Source organism: Mustela lutreola, chromosome 4, assembly GCF_030435805.1.
Source record: "Mustela lutreola isolate mMusLut2 chromosome 4, mMusLut2.pri, whole genome shotgun sequence".
NCBI lineage: Eukaryota > Metazoa > Chordata > Mammalia > Carnivora > Mustelidae > Mustela > Mustela lutreola.
In genome coordinates, this window is record NC_081293.1 from 16,148,452 (window position 1) to 16,168,130 (window position 19,679).

The 19,679-nt window shown below is 45.6% G+C and overlaps 1 long non-coding RNA gene across 6 annotated transcripts; it reads left to right on the forward strand.

Annotated features, from left to right (window-relative positions):
* The first annotated feature begins 6,271 nt into the window (after positions 1–6,271).
* On the forward strand, positions 6,272–17,838 carry LOC131830668 (uncharacterized). 6 transcript variants are annotated; one of them, XR_009353266.1, is made up of 6 exons: positions 6,272–6,561; positions 10,715–10,812; positions 11,824–12,752; positions 13,180–13,309; positions 16,619–16,896; positions 17,054–17,838. It is a non-coding gene; the product is annotated as an uncharacterized LOC131830668 (long non-coding RNA). The 6 variants fall into 6 exon arrangements; XR_009353267.1 differs by having other exon boundaries at positions 11,824–12,521; positions 12,623–12,752; positions 16,619–17,838; XR_009353265.1 differs by having other exon boundaries at positions 6,273–6,561; positions 16,619–17,304; positions 17,405–17,838.
* Positions 17,839–19,679: the final 1,841 nt, after the last annotated feature.

Sequence of the window (19,679 nt, forward strand, 5' to 3'; positions counted from 1 at the left end):
GAAAGAGATACTGGCTGTGGTGATTTTTTTTTTTTTTAATTTTTTTGTTTTGGTTTGTTGTTCTTAACTGGTCAGTAGGACCCTCAGGCATGAGATTAGAAAGACCATTCCACTGAATTTACATCCATATCTGTTTTTTTTTTTTTCTTTTTTTTTTTTTTTTTCTTAAAAACTCTGCTCAAATGAATGTAGAAGGAGTACATACTTCGTTAGGACCAGGAGCTTAAGAGGATGCCTGTGGCAGATGAGGGCCAATGTGGTTTTTAATGATTCTCTTTGAGAACAATGTGACCAGGCTTGATGTTCCTGCCTCTGTAGAGATGCAACATTCATTCCTACACTCTACGTAAGAGACTTGATTCTTGTTTTTTGTTTTTAAGCATGGATTTAAGAAGTACGCTATTTCTGAGGAATTTTCAGCCTTCTTTTCTTTTTTGATTGCCCAAAGGCTACGCTGTTTGCCAGATAGACTATCAGCCCCTACCCTAGCTGCACTTCCGGAAGAAGGATAGGATGTTATACTCCAGAGAGAACTCTCTGCCATTAACACATTGCAGAAATAGTTCAATTGTCCATTTAGGGTCCACTGAAATAAAAAACTTAAGTTACTGATAGTTGACTGCTAGTTGTATTAACTTGGGGAAGATATTAAATACAGGAGTGGTTTTCCACAGCATTTCACTATATGGTCTTTGTCTTTAATAATGGCCCGAGGGCAGAAGTAGTGTCTATGTTTTTAGCACCCTCTCAGTTTGCTTGTCCCAGGAAATACCAGTTAAACTTGCCACACGACCTGTTATTTCTTGGGCTGTTTTTATAAGCTCTAACATAGGTGAGACACCGGCTGCCCTTGCTGCAGGTTTGAGCTGTTCCGCCCTCGCCATGGGAGAAACACTCTCCGTGTCTGTTCTTCCACCAGAGCCCCCTCAGATCCCATCTGCCCCAAAACCAGGTCCCCAGGAGCCTGTGCCAGTGGAGGGTGCTGCTGGATTTTGTGTATTGTTACTGTGTGAATTTGGGACCAGGTTGGAGGGAGACCCTACGGGGGAAGCAGGCCAAAGGGACAGTTTCCAGTATCCTGATTGGGATTCAGAACTCACTTTGTCTTAGAAATCTTATTTTAGGGGCACATGGATGGCTCAGCTGGGAAAGCATCTGACTTGATTTTTGGCTCGGGTCGTGATCTTAGGGTTGTGAGATCAAACCCCATGGCGGGCTGTGCACTGGGCGTGGAGCCTGCTTGGGATTCTCTCTCCCTCTGTACGTACCTCCCCGCTCACACAGGCTTGCTCTCTCAAAATATAAATAAATAAATACCCGACTTTAAATAAAGAATACTTTGTTCAAAATTTATGAGTAAAAGGGGCTTTGAGTACTTGCCAGAAATGTTTACCTTCTTTCTTTACTTTTACATTTATGAGGTTCAGTGTCTTCTAAGCTCCAAGGCACCAACTTTCAAACACTGCTGAGGCAGAAGCCCCGCGGCCGGGCTCTGTGCTGGGAAGACGTTGCCTGTGCTACAGCTCCCGGCGCCTCCCTGAGAAACCAGGAGATCCAGTTTCACAGTGTTCGACCTCCTAGCCAGTACTGGGACCTCGTGCGCCCAAAGCCCAAGATGTCAAGTGCAAAAGCCAAAAAATGGATTTTATTTCATCATTTTATTTTTATAAGAGAGAGGGAGAAGCAGGGGGAGAGAGAAAAACTTTAGCAGACCCCCCGCTGGCCATGGAGTCTGACCTTCCACTGGATCCCGGGTCTCCTGGGATCATGACCCGAACCGGAGGCAGACGCTGAACCGACTGAGCCATCCAGGCGCCCCCAGAAGTCACTCTTGTTGAGGTTTTGTGGTGCTTTCAAAGCAGGCTAGCTAGCTCAAATACTCCCAAAGCAAGTGATCTGTGTTTTGATAGAACTCAGGCCGTTTGGCGACACTAAGACTAGGCCGTGATGCTCAGCAAGACACAGGCAAAGTCATTTCTTTTCATTCTTTCCTAGGTGTTCTGCCTGTCTTTGATTTAACTGCATGTTTTGTATGATGCAATTATATCTCTGCAGTTGGCTTCTGAGTTATGCCTCATTTTAAAATGTTTTCACGGTTGCCTTACAGTTTACGAAATATCTGTAAAATAGGAAATGCTTCGTATATTCATCAGTCCTTGTTGTGCAGGGACCGTGCTAATAATCTGGGATGGGCCCAGATTTGCTACTGATGAAGGGAACCCCTTTCCACTTTCTTCTGCCTTTCCATGTAGGCAATGAGCAGGAAAAACGGGCAGGCCTTTCAGAAGCACAGATTCTAGAGACAAAAGAGGGTTTCAAGATAGAACATCCAGTCCCAGACTGACCAGACTCTCAGGTTCCATGGACTAGTAAAATTTCCAAAACAAAATTCTGACCATGGTGGTTTTTATTTTTGCTAAGTGAGGATCAAAAATCATGAGCACTTATCAGCACAATATCATAAAAGATAAGACGTTTTATCAGTTTAAAAAAAGTGGTTGAAAAGTTCAAACTTTTAAAATAAATGAGTGTAGCTCTTTGAAACACACTGTCTTTGTTTTTCTCAGCTCGCTGTAGCCTGGGTGGCAAACCACCCACCCCATGCGGCCCCTCCTACAAAAATCAGGGAAAAGGCCCGACAGTAGAATGTGATTTACCCGAGGTCGCCTCCTTGCTGTTCCGGGCACTGCTGCCCTGATGGTGCCTCAGCCCCAGGGAATTGAATCCACACACCCCTCCTGCTCCAGGACATCTTTGGAACCAAATGCATTCAGGAAGTCTGAGGTGGAAGATGTGTGGATTATTTTTTATTATTATTTATTGCCTCTCGGATCAATGCATTCAATACCTGACCTGAGAGAATCCCTTTACCCTTTGTCCTTTTGACTGAACATAGTGACAGGCTTCCTCAGGAGAGAACGATGGAGGCACGTTACAGGAGAAAGAGTCTTCTGGAAGTTTCGGGCAGGGGCTGGGTTTCAGACTTGGGAGAACGCCCAGGGGAGATGGCCCCAGCCATCCCTCTGCAGTCTTGCAGCACTTGGTGATAACCTTTCCGTGGCCTTCTCCACCCCACATGGCTGCACACAGTCCCTTGTCCAGAGAGTCCCACAGCGTGGTCCGTGCCCGTGCCCACCACTGACCGCTGGCTGCGGAGATTACCGTAAATACGGCTGGTGCAGGACTGCAGACCAGCTCCTGGCGGGCCAAACCACTGAACATCTCTGCTAGCCGGTGGGCTGAACACAGCTTCCCCAACAAGGTCTCAACCCCTCCCAGGGTTGTGCTTCCTCAGTTACTCTCCCTCAGTCCCAGTGTACCGCCTAGAATTTTCTTTAATTGCTTTTATCACGGGTAATAATTCTTTGTCTTAAACTCTGGCCGAAACTACTGTGCTTCTCTCTCCTGACTGGACCCGGCCTGAAGGTAAGAGTGAAGTACAACTTAGAATCTCCTGAACAAGCCCAATGGCGAGAGGTTGACCTTTGATACTCAGAAACTTAATGTTTAACAGAGCAAAGATAGCACTTCTCCTTCTGTCATCTAACAATACATCCAGTACCATTATGTATGGGCAAAGCTCCATGGGAGTGTAAATACCATACTTGGAAGGAGGTGGCAATAGACCGGCATCTGAGACCGCACAGAGGCTGGTGCAAGAGGACCCGCTTCGTGCTGGAAAGGACGGCATCGTTCGAGAAGGGCCTTCATGGATAGGTCGCAGCATCTGGAAGGAAAGCTAGAGAATCTGGATGGAAGAAGGCACCAAGCCTTTCTGATCGGGGACACTAGGTGTCTCAGAGATGATAACAGAAAACGTGTAGAAGGAATAGCTCGTGGTTCTGTTATGCTAGAACTCGATCTGGACCATGTGCTTGGCACAGAAAGATGGAGTCTATTTTGCATTGCCAACCTTTATCATGCTAAACAGTTATCAAGCAATGGTAAGAATGGAATGGAAGGGACCTTAGGAAGGTCTGTGAATGGCCTTGAATGCCACACACAATAAACAGAACTGAGTTTGCCAGAAAAGTTGCTTCAGTGGAAGGCCACCGGTTGGGGTCCCATCCATATTAATATATTGACTAGTCATCATATTAACAACAACAGGAATCTCTTTTCTTGTGCTTTAGTAATGATACTTTCAGATACGTGCTTGTAGCCTAAGTACACAACTTGATAAATTGCTAGAAACCAAACACAGCTGTGTAGTCAACACCCAGTGTTTGCTTTGCCCTGATTGGATCAGGACTGATTCACCCCAAACCCCTCCTCATACCCCAGTGATTAGCCATCCTGGAAGAATGGCAGTCCTAACTTCTAATAGCATCGATTTCCTTTACCTCACTTTTCGGGACTTAACACAGAGGCACTGCGGTAGGAGGTATTGAGTCAACATCCTGTTTAAAGGATCATCAGAGTTGTTGGGTGTTGGTCTAAGTCATTTATTCTCTTTGCTGTATAGTATTTCATTGTGTGGGTTAGTCACAATGTATCCAGTCTAATATTGATGAGCTTTGGGGAAGTTTCCAGTCTGGGGCTCCTAGGAACAAAGCTGCAATGATAAGCTTGTATACGTCTATGGCAAAGCAAATGGATGTATATTTAGTGCACATATGCCGGGCACTAGAATAATTGAGTCACAAGATACACACATGGCTATTTTTAGTAGAAACTATCCAACTTTCCCAATGTGGTTGTACCATTTGTACACCCACTAGCTATGCACGAGTCCCACTTGCTCTACATTCTAGCAAACGTTTATTTTGCACAGGCTTAGTTTTTTAAAAAGATTTTATTTGAGGCAGAGCGAGTACGAGTTGGGGGAAGGGGAGACTCCATGCAGAGCAGGGAGCCTGACACAGGGGGCTGGATCCCAGGACCCTGAGATCATGACCTGAGCCGAAGGCAGACGATTAACCGACTGAGCTACCCAGGCACCCCTGCCAAGCACTTTTATAGGTGATTTATACATAGTAACTAATGTAGCCAATACTTCCTTTCTTTAGGGCCGAATAATCAGATCTTAGGAATTGAAATGAAGTTTGAAAAACAAGAGGTATATAGATCTCTGCGGGTATGTGGGAAGAAATGTGTAACATTTATTTCATAGGGTTTTTTTTTTTTTTCTGTTTGTTTTTAAAGATTTTATTTATTTGACAGAGATCACAAGTAGGCACAGAGGCAGGCAGAGGGGAGGGGGAAGCAGGCTCCCTGCTGAGCAGAGAGCCCGATGCAGGACTCGATCCCAGGACCCTGAGATCATGACCTGAGCCGAAGGCAGAGGCTTAACCTACTGAGCCACCCAGGAGCCCCTCATAGTTTTTTTTTTTTTAAGATTTTATTTATTTATTTGACAGAGCACAGCAAGAGCAGGATTAAAGTAAGTACCGTATGTGTTTATTAAATGAATACATGTGTGATCAGAGTGAGTGAGTAAACTCTGTGGCTCGAGTTCAGCGAACCCTCTTTGTATCAGGGGATCTTGATGCCATTTTTCATCTCTTTTCAAACAACCTCATATTTCCAACCTTATGTAATCGTGCCCACTGCACTTCAATTCATTCAACAAATATTTGTCAAGTGCACCCGGCACTGTTCTAGATACCGGGCACACCAACAGTGGACATTTTTAGTGAAGATTAAAACATGAGCATGAAGCAATACATTCAGGCTAAGGGTAGTTTCAAAACAAGTTGAGGAATTATTTCAAAATATTTTTACCCCAAAGAGAGGAATTGTTTTTTTCTTAGTTGGAAACCGGTTGTCACCTGATGTCAAACAGAGTGCTGGCTTGGGTGGCTTTCAGCTACGGAGACGGCATGCCAGGGAGCCGTGAGCTGTCCTGCTCTGTGTTTTCCGCAGCCTCAGTGGCACTGGAGTAGGGAGTGGAAAAAAGGAGGTTAGAATGTGAATAAGATAAGACACAAGACGACACTAAAGTGACTTGGGTCTAGACTGCGGGGACCTAGGGAACCGTGTAAGGCAACACAGGGCCCCGTTAGGAAATCCGGTCTCTGACAACCTGCCCCCAAGCATCCTCCCACCACACCGCTATTTTAATGACCACGAGGGAAAGGACCGGAGTCTGGGTAAACCTAGGAAGCATGGAAGCCCAATGGAAACGTGTTGCGAGAAATCTTGGTGCTTAGCAGGGGTGACGTCTCCAAGAAATGGCCTAGACTGGAGTCTGACCAAACTCGGCACATTGAGAAGACACGGATCAGGCAGATCAAACAAGCCGATCCCACGGGCGCCTTACAGAGCCCAGGGCTCCTACGCTACCCTAGAGATCAGAGCTTCGGAGGTATTGATCGTGGCCTTGAACAGGTCAATTTAGGTTTTGTTTTTGTTTTTGTTTTTGTTTTTGTTTTTGTTTTTAGAGAGAGAGCAGGTGTGAGAGAGGTTGGAGGGGACAGAGGGAGAAGGAGAGAGAGAATCCCAAGCAGGCTCCAGTGCCAGCTAGACACAGGACTGGATCTCACAACTTGGAGATCACCACCTGAGCTGAAATCAGGAGTCCGACACCCGTCGACTGAGCCACCCAGGTGCCCTGAACAGGTCAGTTTTAATAAAATCAATAAATATGACAACACTAGCAACCGAACACCCCCGACAATGGACGAGGAACAATTTCACACTTACCTATGTTTTCCGAGGGTTTACACCAGGGCAGAACCAAATGCTTCCCCTCCAACGTGCTAATTCTTGGCTGTATTCATGAGAGTAGCAGACACTACTCCTAAATCAGTTACTGTTTTAGATAACTTGTGTTTGTTAACTTATTTCATTCATGCAAAAAAACAAAACAAAATAACAACCAAAAAAAAAAAAACCTATTTTAGAGAGGAACAAGCTAAGTAAGTTTAAGCAACCGTCTTGAGGTCACCGAGCTAACCAGCGGCAGAGTCAGAATTTGCACCCAGGCCCCCTGCCGGAGTGCGTGCTCGCAGTCTGGACGCCACACTCCCCCCTCAACAAGATCCTCTGTCCCAGCACAGTGAGGAAACAGAAAAGAACACACCACCACCACTTGTCGAGCAAGTGAGTGAGTTATAAATTATTCAGTGTTCTCTTAGCTACTACTCGTCTAAGCAGTTGGAAGACCCAACTACACAATGCCAAGGAAAAAGTAACACAGGCCCATAAACAAGATCACAATAAATCTCTGTACTGGTCACATTTGCTCTGGGTAGTTCAGATCAAATTGTGCAGCCTAAGGTACAATTTACTCTATAGGTGACTGAAAAAGAAAACCACATCTAGATTATTATACAAAAATGGCATGTATTTCTTGCATGTATTAGAGTCTCTAGGAAAGCTTTCCACTCCTTGCCAGTTTCTTAGCTAGGAGGATATGGAAGTAGACGCTGGCTTCCACAAAGACAAAGACTTGTCCTGGTAGCGGACTGCCTTTTGATAATTGGCTACATTTTAACTGAAAGGAAGCAGAGTTTTATTACCACATTTATTTTTTTAGAAGATTTTATTTATTTATTTGACAGACAGAGATCACAAGCAGGCAGAGAGGCAGGCAGGCAGAGAGAGAGGAGGGAGGCAGGCTCCCTGGTGAGCAGAGAGCCTCATGTGGGGCTTGATCCCAGGACCCTGTGATCATGGCCTGAGCTGAAGGCAGAGGCTTTAATCCACTGAGCCACCTAGGCACCCCTTGCATCACATTTTAATACACAGTAGAAAACCACACTGTCTTAGGACTGCTTCAAGTTATATTTTTTAAGTTATATATTCTACTTATAAATATATTTTTATATTTGAAAATTTTTTGTTTCCTCCCTTGGCAGATATTCTGCTAAAAATCATGATGACACACAAAAGATTTTTGTGTTGACTGCTTTGGTTGATTGATTTGCCAGCACCCATTTTATAATAGCTCTCTGGGCTTTAATGTTCATTGGGTAGGACAGGAGTATGGTTTATCATTTCTAAATTTCATTCCATTTTGTAAAATAAAAATATTGCCCAGGTAGACCCAAGATTTCAAGGCCAAGTACAGTTGCTGACATATTAACATTTCATACTCTAACCTAATTAGTGGACATGGATCAATTATCTGTTGAAAGTGATGCATAGAAAGTACAAAAAATATTCAAGTAGAGAGATCTATAGATTAATCACATGAATGCACTAAATTACTGCCTGATACCTAATCATTAAAGAGGAAAATGGGGGAAAAATGAAAATCCTTTAAACAAACTCACGTGATGAAAGTACAAGTTTTTCTGGAGTGTGTTCCCCTTAATATTATTAATTTTGACCATTCTCATTACTTTCTCTAAATACAAATGAATTTCAGATGATTTAAGGAGCACCCTGAATGACAAGAACATCTAACAGAATTAGTGACACTTAACATCAAAACTTCAAGTGGCTTTAAAAAATTGAAAAGCACAAAACTGAATCATTTTGTTTATATCAAATCATTAAGAAACCACCCTCTGTGCACATGAAAATGTTTAAATTGAAGTATTATTTTTATGCTGTCACATTTTGCTTAAGGTTTAGAGTTTTGATGTTTGTTTTGTTTTGTTTTCTAGTTTCTAGTTACTAAAACCCATTCTTTGGGTTTTAGTAATCAGTGAAGTTAAGTTCCTAATTTGCTCGTTTACATACAAGGGGCTCAGTGTTTGTCTTCAGATCTGGGCTTGTTTTCAGGTCCTCACACCATTTCCCACTGACAAGTGTTTTGCCTGGAATGGTTCTGGGAAATCTTAAGCCAGAGCTGCTTTTCAGAAATGTGCAACAGGTCTTTCCATGTGTTGTTTATTTCCAGGCCACTGATTTTGTGCTAGGAAGTTCTTGACATCATGTGATATGCAATGCAAATAGGACAGCCATCTCCTGGAATAAAGCTGGCATTCTTCTGGTGCAAGAACTTGTATTTGTGGGGAGTGACACACTTGGACAAACTGACCAACATGAAAAATGAAAGAAGTTTTGCACCATCAAAAACTCAACAGCAGAGATCCGATATGAACTTGAAGGAAGCTGTGGTGAAATGAGTAGAGTGTACATTCTGGAATCAGACCTCCTGGGTTGGATCACTTGATCCAACTGCTTGATCTAATTGCCTCAGTTTCCTTATATGCAAAATGAAGATGACAGAGAGATTGTCATGAGATTCAAATGAGATAATGAGCACAGGGTGCTCCATGCACTGTCCCAGAGTGTGAGCACTGAACAAATGTTAGCTGTTGTAACATAGAGAATTCAGGACACCAGCATTGAATATGGCTCTTCCAAGCTTGGGAACTTTGCAAGGTCATAGGCTGTAGGCGAAAGGCTGCAATCATGCAAATGGCATGATGTAATTAAAGACTTGGCCTTATCCTTAGAAAAGAATTCCCAAAGTAGTACAAATCATAAAGGCATAGTCACAGAGTTCTTGTAGAACTCCTTGCGTCTATTTATAAAGATAACAAGAAGAGTGTGGGGTGTGTGTGTGTGTGTGTGTGTGTGTGTGTGTGTGTGTGTAGTCTTTGTGCTGTGGATCATGTTATCACGAAAGAACAAGCTGTTACCCGCTACAAGATATCAGGCACAGAATCCTTGCAAAGTGGTTTGGGTTCATCACCCAACACACCAGCACAGGCTCAGAGTCCATTCTCATTGATCTTCTCTCTGATGAGCCTCACGAGGTATTTTTTGAAATTGCTTAGGTAAAAATAAAGACAATCCATCAAAGCCTTGCAGATTGGTTCTCATAGAAGCTCCTAGAAAGTTCAGTGGGACTGAAGTGTATGCTCTATACGCCACTAGGTGGCAGAGGAATGTTCTGAAACCAGCTAATCTCAGAGGACTTGGGTGCATCCTGCTTTCCTTCTCATAGCTGGGTGGGTGGCCTGTCTGCAGGGTCCTGACAGGACCTTCCTGTAATGTGGACTTTTAGTCCTTGCCCTTCCACATACTCAGCCTCCAGAGAGTCTGTGACTTTGGACGGCAGGCCCTAGCCTCACCTAATAGATCAGGATTGTAATTCTACTGTTACCCAAATCCCTAAACCAAAAATATCAAAAACTTTCCAACTTTTGAAAACTTTATTTTCAAGTTCAGAAGAAATGGCAACATTTTTTTAGGCACGTTGCCGGACACTTGTTAACAAGGATGAGCCCAACACACTGGGATGCCATCTTTCCTCCTGACATTGGGCAGATCCACTTCTTATGCCCCCCCCCCAACTCTATTTCTATACAAATCTTAACTTTTTAACCTCAGAAATCATTCTTTTGGGATATTGAGCAATGTTTCTAGTGCTCCAAAATTTGGGAGGCTAGATTGAACTAAACTTGAGAGATTTAATCAGTTGGTCTTATTTTCATTTTTGAAAAGATAAGGTCCCGAGTCTGAGCTGGAATGCATTCTTTTCATTCCTGGGGTCTAGCTCTGCTGTACTCTATCTGGAGAGAGTTCAGGATGGGTTTGATCAAGCAGCCTGTATAAGCAGAAAGGAACAATCCTTCTGGAAAAAGAGCTGCTGTAGTGTCAGGTCACCACCACATGAAGCAGAAATCCAGCAAGTTCTGCCTTATGATGTGTAATTTTATTATATCCAATATAATTTGCTAATAGTAACAATACTTTCCCTCTATTATTTGTAACCATCTAATTAATTGTTCTCATTTATGGAGAGAAACCAAAGATAGCTAGTTGAGGCCCTTGGCTTAAGAATCATGTCTTCCCCCCTCTCTTTCCACAGGGCAGAGGTTGACTGGAGATTGGAGCATGTGGCCTGAAAAAGATTCATGTAAAGAGACATGATCAGGCCCTCACAGTCTCCAAGGACACGTTCTCGAGGTAACAGGGATTTGGGTTCAGAGGTGGCAGATAAGAATATGTTCTCCCACTGGACCCCCTTCCTCCCACCTCTGTCCAAAGACCTCAGTGTGTTTCAGATCTGTCCAAGGCCTTTGTCGACAAAGGCATGTTCTCTTACTGACCAGCCACTAGCCTCTGATGTTAGCTGAAATGCTGGCAAACCATTTTCTGTCCATCCAGCCCCATCTGCATGTGATTGCCTCAGTGGCCATTTGCTCCCTCTGTGAGTGGAGATTCCCAGCAAAGGATCTGTTTCTTGGCTTTGGGGAGAAAACCCAACTTTCTAATAAAGGACAAATTAAATTCAGGGGCTTCCAAATTAAGTCCATACACACTTTCTTCTTTATTATCATTGTTGTTATTATTATTATTATTATTTTAAATTTAAATTTAACTAGCCGACATGTCGAATACTCATTTCCTTCCTTAAAGAACCCTTCTGCCTTGGTAAGCCGGGGGCTGGGTCCTGGGTTCCTCCTGCTTCCCATAAGGCGTTCCTGAAAATGCAGCCCAGTCAAGGGCAGCACGGGCGGAGAGTGAAGACTGGAAAGCTAGAAGGTAGGGGAACAGCCATACCCTCCTTTCTGAGCCTCCCATCTCTGTGACCAGGTGTCCAGGCCCTGCTTTGAAAAGGTGCCGTGAAGTGGAGAGCGAGCTGGGAACAGCTCGCCCTAGGAGCCTACTTCATTCTGGTCCGGACGGCCGGCTGCAAGTCCTTGTTCCCTCCCAGGTTGTCACTCGAAGATTCCCCGCAGCTGGAACCACTGCCCTGCCTCCTTTCCTCTTCTAGAGCCCCAGCTCCCCCTGGCTGCACTGGGAGCCAGTGTCCACCTCTGGCTGGAGTCCCTTGCGGTTCCTTTCCTCCCTGGGGCGAAAGTCGTACTCATTTCAGTGCTTCCCGTGCTGGCTGGTTTCTTGCTTGTTAGTGGCGGAAATTTTCTCAAGGAGCCATTGCCATTTCATGTATATAATATTTGCTTTTGTGGCTAGGTGCATATCTGAAGCTTTGAGAATAATATTGGGGCTTACCCAGAAATTTGCAAGCTTGTTCTCAATGGTGACTGAAGAATAAGGTTTTTCCTTTTAAGGACTTAGTTGTGCTGCATTGGGAAGGGGTAAGCGTACCCTTCTGTGGGGGCTTTTTAGAAGATGGACACTCGCTCCCCACTCCAGGTCTCCATACCTCATTTCAGGGTGCTTGGGGACCCACAGACTTAAACTGGCTGCTGGAAGACAGAAAGAGCCCCCCACGTCACAGTTGGTACAGGCTGCTGACTTCACTTGGCATGAAGCTCAGAGGTTTGAGGTTAGTCTTTATGGGCACGATTGGAATCTTTGCCAATTGGGCATGTGTTGACAAAGACCCAGTAATCATCCTGGAAACTACCAAGATGATCCCAAAGAAGACACCAAGGCATACTTTTGATAAATCCAGCTAGCACGTGGCACGTACATTAGTGAACAGAAACCCACATTCTCAGAACACTCAGGTTTGGGTTCTAGAACTGCACAGGGTACAAAAATCATCATGGAGGCCCACCCGTAGCCAGAGTGGAGATGGAGAACCCAGAATGTGATTCCACCACTACCGACACCCCCCACCACGCCCCCGGCCGCCGCCGCCCCTGGCTGTGACCGCACACATGGATTATGTCACCGCCACTTCCAGCAGTTACTATTTTAACCAGGTAGTGCCTGAGCTCTGCCTGCTGGAAAGTCATGGAGCGACCTTCCTCCTGTCTCCCTCTCCCTCCAGCAGTGACATGACAGAGTCTAGCCCTTTCTGCAGGAGACGTGTTCTGCCCAGAATAGACCTTGGCTCCTGGGCCACCAGTTGCAAACCTGTCTTCATGATCGAGGGGCTCTTGTTCCCTCTGCTTTAAGAAGTGTCCCCGGAGGTCAGGCCCAGTGGGAACTCGGTGAGTGTCCCCTCCCGAGGCAGGGAGGAAAGGGGAAATGAGCTTGTCGAGCAAAACGTTGCTCCTACCCAGATTTCACTTCCGTTTCAGAATGCAAAGTGACAGAGGGTGCTCCAGGCTCTCAGAGGAGGGTAAGGGGGAGGCGGGGAGAGCATGAAGAAGTAAAAAGGTGGCCCCCTCCTTGAGCAGTGGGAGGGATGCCCTTCAGTTACCCTTGAAGGTGGTGATTCCTAGTCAAGGGTCTGTTTTAAATGGAATTTGGTCCACCTGAAGAAGTCGAGTTTTTCTCAGAATGTCATTCTTCGTGTGTGTCTCAAATAGGAAATGTGAATATTGGGTAAATCAAGGCAGATAAGGAGGGATGTTTTAGCTTTCCTCTGGGATGAGTAGAGAGTGGCTCTACAGGGGACCCTGAATCATTTTCCAGTGCTGCCTAGGATCAAAGGAACCTTTTGCTGTAAATACGAATGGAACCAAAAGGCACCTGAAATGAAGGGAACATTCTTTGTGTCTGTGTGCGTGCATAACCCCTCAGGCGATTCAACAGAGAAGAAATAGTAAGTAAATCAGAGCCCCATTACACATTAACAGCTCTGAAGCAGGGGCTTTTTCAAAACCCTTAAGTAAATCATTTTATTTGTTAAAGGATTTTCACATTGGGGCATGGGGACTAAAGTTCACTCTGCTTCTTGACTGGGTTTTCACCACCTTGAGCCTGTCTCCATCTGCTCGGGCTGCCATTAACAAAATGCTGCAGACTGGGTGGGCGGTAAAATGACAGAATTTATTTGCTCACAGTCTTGGATGCTAAAGTCCAAGATCAAGGTGCTGGTAAGTTAGTTTCTTTTGTGAGATCTCACTCCTTGCCTTGCAGATGGCCACCTTCTTGCTGGGCCCTCCCATTGCTGTCTCTGTGAGCACATGCCTGATGTCTTCCTTGCTCTCTGTGTCCTGATGTCCTCTACTTTTAAGGACACCGATCATATTGGTTTAGGGCCACCCTAACAACCCCCTTTTTATGTAATCATTTACTCCATTGGGTATGGGGTCAGTGTAATCCATTATCTACAGATCATGCAAAATAGCAAGTTGGCCTGATGAATTTTATAGGAAATTTCGTTAAGCAGGAGAAGACTCCCTAATTTGTCTTCCTATGTAGTTTCTGGGGAGCTTCGCTGAAAATATCTCTTGCCTTCAACAACTTCCCCATGACTCTTCCTTCCGCAATCACAGACGGCTGTTCGGGATCTGAAGGTTCAGAAGTAGGAGGTCATCCTGGGTTTGAGCCTGGGGCCACACAGGCTACACGGAGTCTGGAAAAAAAAAGCAGATTCTGTCAGTTTTAGAGGCTGAACATCTGATACAGTGAGGCAAACCTGAGTTCAATGAGAAGCCAGTTACACACACCATTTATCCACACCAGTTACACACATCAGTTACACACACACCACACACACATACACACCATGCACGCACACACACACACACGAGTGTACAGAGACCAGAAAAGTTTGTACCTGTCCTTGCATAAAGAAAGTAACATTGGGGGGCGCCTGGGTGGCTCAGTGGGTTAAGCCGCTGCCTTCGGCTCAGGTCATGATCTCAGGGTCCTGGGATCGAGTCCCGCATCGGGCTCTCTGCTCAGCAGGGAGCCTGCTTCCTCCTCTCTCTCTGCCTGCCTCTCTGCCTACTTGTGATCTCTCTCTGTCAAATAAATAAATAAAATCTTTAAAAAAAAAAAGAAAGTAACATTGGTATTTGTTACTGGTAGGGATTCCCAGCCTGTGCTGAAGAATGCCCTTTGTCCATAGAGGGTAAAATAATACTGTCACCACCCTTGATCGATCTCTCTCTCTCTCTCTCTCAAATTTTGAAACTTCAGAACTGAATGGGGAGCACAATACCCAAGTCTGCTATGTCAGCCATGGGAACCCCTTGTCTGTTGGCTTCAATGTCATGTGATGGGGTGTGGGCGAGATGGGAAATGGAACGACATCATCCTTGGGTGTCCGAGAGCTGAGTGGCAACACCTTGATTTCTTTCTGGTGCCTAGTCCCCATTCTGAAGTACCAGAGGTCCAGAAAGGAATAGGAAGTCAAGAGCTCAAGAGCACAGAACAAAACCTGGTGATAAACTGAGGCAGATACTGGCCTCTGGCACCAAGGCGGGAAGGAAAAACAAGAGAACCACAGGAAAGTACAGCTTGCTGCACGAAAAAAGCCAAATCCAAAGAATGGGAAAAAGAGGGACCTCCGGAATTTAATTTTTTACTTTGGACCAACAGAGTATCTTGTAGCCCAGAAACACTTTTCCTTTGGACTCCAACCTTGCTTTATGTCCAAAACGGGACTGGACATGGACATTATGAAGCCAAAAATATCAAACAACTCCAGATCCTTGGTTAAAAACATTAGCAGCGGGGCACCTGGGTGGCTCAGTGGGTTAAGCCGCTGCCTTTGGCTCAGGTCATGATTTCAGGGTCCTGGGATCGAGTCCCGCGTCGGGCTCTCTGCTCAGCGGGAAGCCTGCTTCCCTCTCTCTCTCTCTGCCTGCCTCTCTGACTACTTGTGATTTCTCTCTGTCAAATAAATAAAAATAAAAAAAAAATCTTAAAAAAAAAAAAAAAAAAAAAAAAAAACAAAAAAACATTAGCAGCAACACACGACAGAACTCACCTCCCCCATTCTTCACATTTCATTTTGAGAGGAAAACCACAGGCCGAACTTAGCAAATGGTTTTATAATGAACTCACAAACCTTCTTCATGTGCTTGCGAGTGGTTTCTGAGTCTCTGAGGCTCCGAAGTAATGTAAGATGGTCTTATTTAATATGCGTTGTGGAAGGAGGAAACAAAACCACATTTTTAGTCTCTTTTTGCTAAAGTCCCTTTCGTTTACTGTTTCTAGGTTCAAAGGAATCGTTTTCTGGTGATTTATCTATGTAAATTTGGGATGAAAGGAGTTAACATGTGTCAGTCGGGGTTCTTAATGGCAAGTAACAGAGGCCAAGTCTGGCCCCTTAGAGCAGAAAGAAATTTATCCAAGTGTGTTAGATCCTTCTAGAATCCCAGGAGGGCTAGACAATGAAGCCTGGAGGCTATGCAGTCAACAACAATCCCCAACATCAATCCTTGAGCTGTTCCTAGGGGTTGTTCTACTGCCTTCTCCCAGAGCAAAGGGATTGTTGCTTGTACCGTGACCCCTCTCAGACCAGACCAACTTCTGAATCATCTATGACCTGATTGCAGTGCCCACCACCCTAGGCAACATGCCCCCAAATTCTAACCAGCTCCTCTGGTTCTCAGGTTGTTCCTCCTTCTCCAGAGATTCCTATGCAAATCTTCCCCAGCCCCAGTCTTTTTTGGGAAACCCAACCTTGTCCAGTGGAAGGGGGCTCATGCTCTAGAACTATCTGCCCCAATGCACCCTCGTTGCTTTTGCTCAGGTTGGTGTTGTTCTGTCTGGAGTAGCACCTGGGTGGTCCAGACCCCATGATCTCTGAATCCTTGAGGCTGGACCCCTTTTTCCCAGTTCTGCCATGAGCATGGCAGGCACTCTGGATTCTGTGACTACCTGGCCCTTAGAGCGAGCTCATGCATAGCTCCAAAGGAGGGACAAGAAGCCTCACAGGGTAGTCTAGTGTAGACTCATATCGAGGGAGACAATTCTCATGTACATTTTAAGATTCTCTTCCGACACAGCGAGCCTTATTTCTATGCGGAGTGGTCCCACCTTGGAGTAGTCCAAGCTAGTAAAGAACCCATGGTGCTTCCTGTTGGCTAGTCCCACTGACATCCTGGGAAGCTCTCCTGGCTGACCATTTATGGAGAGGACTTATCCGTCTTTTTGTTCTCCATCTCCCTCTTAGGGGTGGAAGGCAGTACGGGACCTGGTGCCACTTCTTCCCATTAACATGTCATGCCATATACTGAACATCTAATGGAGCAGAATCACCAGCTTGAGAACGAACTATGTCTATTTTTCTCAGCTGTAAGCTCATCGGAAAGAGTGAGAGGTATTTTTTTTTTTTCCTTCTCCCAAAGAGGGACCAGGTTCTGTGTTCTGGATGTCTGGACTTCTGTCTCAGAGGAGCATTAGATGCCTTTGTTTTCAATCATCTAGGAGACAGGACTCAACCCAGCTAGGGTAAGGAGGGCTCCATGGGTTGAAGGGGAGGGGAAGAGAGTGGTCGGGGTGGAGCTCTAAGGCTGGTTGGAGGGAAGGAGGGGAGATCTTGAAATAGTGAAGACCCAACCCAGTCGGCAGGCACTATCTGATGAACGGTGACACTTTGGACCACCAGGGCTGGTCACCTGGAGGACAGAGAATGATCAGGTACTGCTGTGCGTGACTCTTACAGCCCAGGCAAGTGACCCCCCACTACTAAGCCTGGCATGCAAGGAGGGGTGCACAGGGCATTAACTGCCTGCCAGCACCTGGACCGGTTGGCCTAGACTCATGCAGCTAGCCAGGCTCACTTCCGATGGAACTGCAGCCCGGGGCAGATGGCTGGGGACCATACCCACACGTCCAGTTGATCCTGGAACAACACAGGTTTGAATTGCTCGGGCCCGTTGATTCGTTATACCAACTAAACCCCCAACTTTATTTGGATGTCTCCAGTTTTTCCACTAATGCCCTCTTTCTGTTCCAGGATCCAATCAAAGGGGCCACATAGCATTTAATCAGCCTCTCCAGTCTCCTCCAGTCTAGGACAGCGTTTCTGTCTTCCCTAGTTTTCCATGACCTTGACTGTCCTAAGGAGTAGTGGCCAACTATCCTGTAGAATGTCTCCCAAACTGAGTTTGTCAGATATTTTTCTCATGCTTGGACTGGGGTTGTGGGATCTGGGGAAAAAAATCCCACAAGGGTGAAGTGCTCTTCTCATCACATCCTGTCATCAGACGGTCCGTGACACCCACATGGCATCACTGATCATGTCAGCCTTCATCGCTCAGTGGACGTGATGTCTGCCAGCTTTCACTGCTGTCAAGTTACGAATCCCAGTTCCCTAGTCTCTTCTTCTAAAACCACCCAGCCCTTTTTTATTTGCAATAGAAAAATAAAGAAATAGGATGCTGCTTGCAACTGAGTGTCACGGAAGCGTTCTTGACTGTTATATTTATATTTGAGCAAGGGTTTTCTTGAAGCCCTCTGCCTCGACCAAAAGTAGCAACTCTAATGGTAGGAATTTCAGGCTCTGTGACAGTTGGGTGTGGGCGTGTGGGCCTGGGTGATAAATGCGAGCAGCGTTCTCCATCCTCCCGCTCAGGCGGGGCCCCGCGCCTCGGCCTATATATAGGACCAGAGCATAGAGTAGCCTGTTCATAAAATCTTGGTACAGATTTGAACACTCAACACACCCACGCACATTCAAGGGACTATCCTACCACTTATTTGCTAACACGGGGTAGAAGTGCAGATTCAGAAGGGGTGATGATTGTTTACCCAGGACAAATTAAGCATCTTTGGTGGAGAGCGTCACTGGAGAGGAATATGGCCCCCTTTCTATTTCCAGTTTGACTTGTTCCCAACGAGACAGTCACTCCATTTTGAGAGTAAGCCCCTCCCTCCATCCTTGAAATTGGAAGCTACGTGGAGATAGATATGAAAATAAGCATACAGCCCCCTCCCTCAGTGTTCATGCTCCCCGCACAGAGAGATGCTGTTGCAATTATTTGATCTTAAGGCTGCCTATTTCCGCTCCGGATATGACTTCAAGCATCTCTTCTTTTCTTAAATGCCTCCGATGACCCTAAAAGGTATGGACAGACTTTCAGGTTTAATGCTTTAGACGGAAAGTATATTCCTGGGGTTGGGGTTGGGATCAGGAGAAAGACTACGGATCATTCAGAACCTCCGGGATGACAAAGTGTTTGTTGGAACCTTGCAGAAGTTGTTTATTGGGCTTCTGACTCATACAGAAACAAGGAATTCAGCAACAGATTTGGAGCAATAAAGCATGGTAATGTTTGTTCACACTTCGTGCTGTCAGAATTAAGATTCAGTTCCATAAGCCCTCGACTTGGGTCCTTCACAGAAACCATCTCATAATATCCCTTCACGTGGGCTGTGTTACAGCAGTTCTGCGGGAGGTGAGAGCAAGGCATGGATTTGATGGAAGGCTTTTCAAGTGACTGGAGATTAGGAAGTGGCCTCGGGGGGGTTCTGAGTTCAGAAAGGCACTCTAGCGTCCGCTCAAGATCAAGGGTGAAGTGAGCCTCCCACATCCACCTCATTTTATTTTTTTTTTTATTTTTTATTTTATTTTTTATTTTTATTTTTTTTTAAAGATTTTATTTATTTATTTGACAGAGAGAAATCACAAGTAGATGGAGAGGCAGGCAGAGAGAGAGAGGGAAGCAGGCTCCCTGCTGAGCAGAGAGCCCGATGCGGGACTCGATCCCAGGACCCTGAGATCACGACCCGAGCCGAAGGCAGCAGCTTAACCCACTGAGCCACCCAGGCGCCCCTCCACCTCATTTTAAACCTTCTCTTTTATTCAGCCCTTTTGCTGGAAGTTGGACTGCAGGGCAGAGGATTAGGACAAGATTCTGCCTCTGCTCCTAAGAGGCTCACAGTTTGGAGGGGGTGACCACAGGGAAAGGAGGATGGGAGACAGAAGGATGAACAGTGGCCAGAGTTACCCAGGTGATAAGGTGGGGGGGGGGGGGAAGAGAAGGGCATTCTGGGCAAGGGGAGAGGCAGGGACACCGAAAAGCCCCAGAGGCAGGCTGGGAGAACTCCAGGTAGTGAAAACTAACCAGCCTCCATGGAAACAATGGGATTTTGCTTCTCTCTCTTTCTTTTTTTCTTTTCTTTTTTTTTTTTTTAAGATTATATTTATTTATTTGACACAGAGAGAAATCACAAGTAGGCAGAGAGGCAGGCAGAGAGAGGGGAGAAGCAGGCTCCCTTCTGAGCAGAGA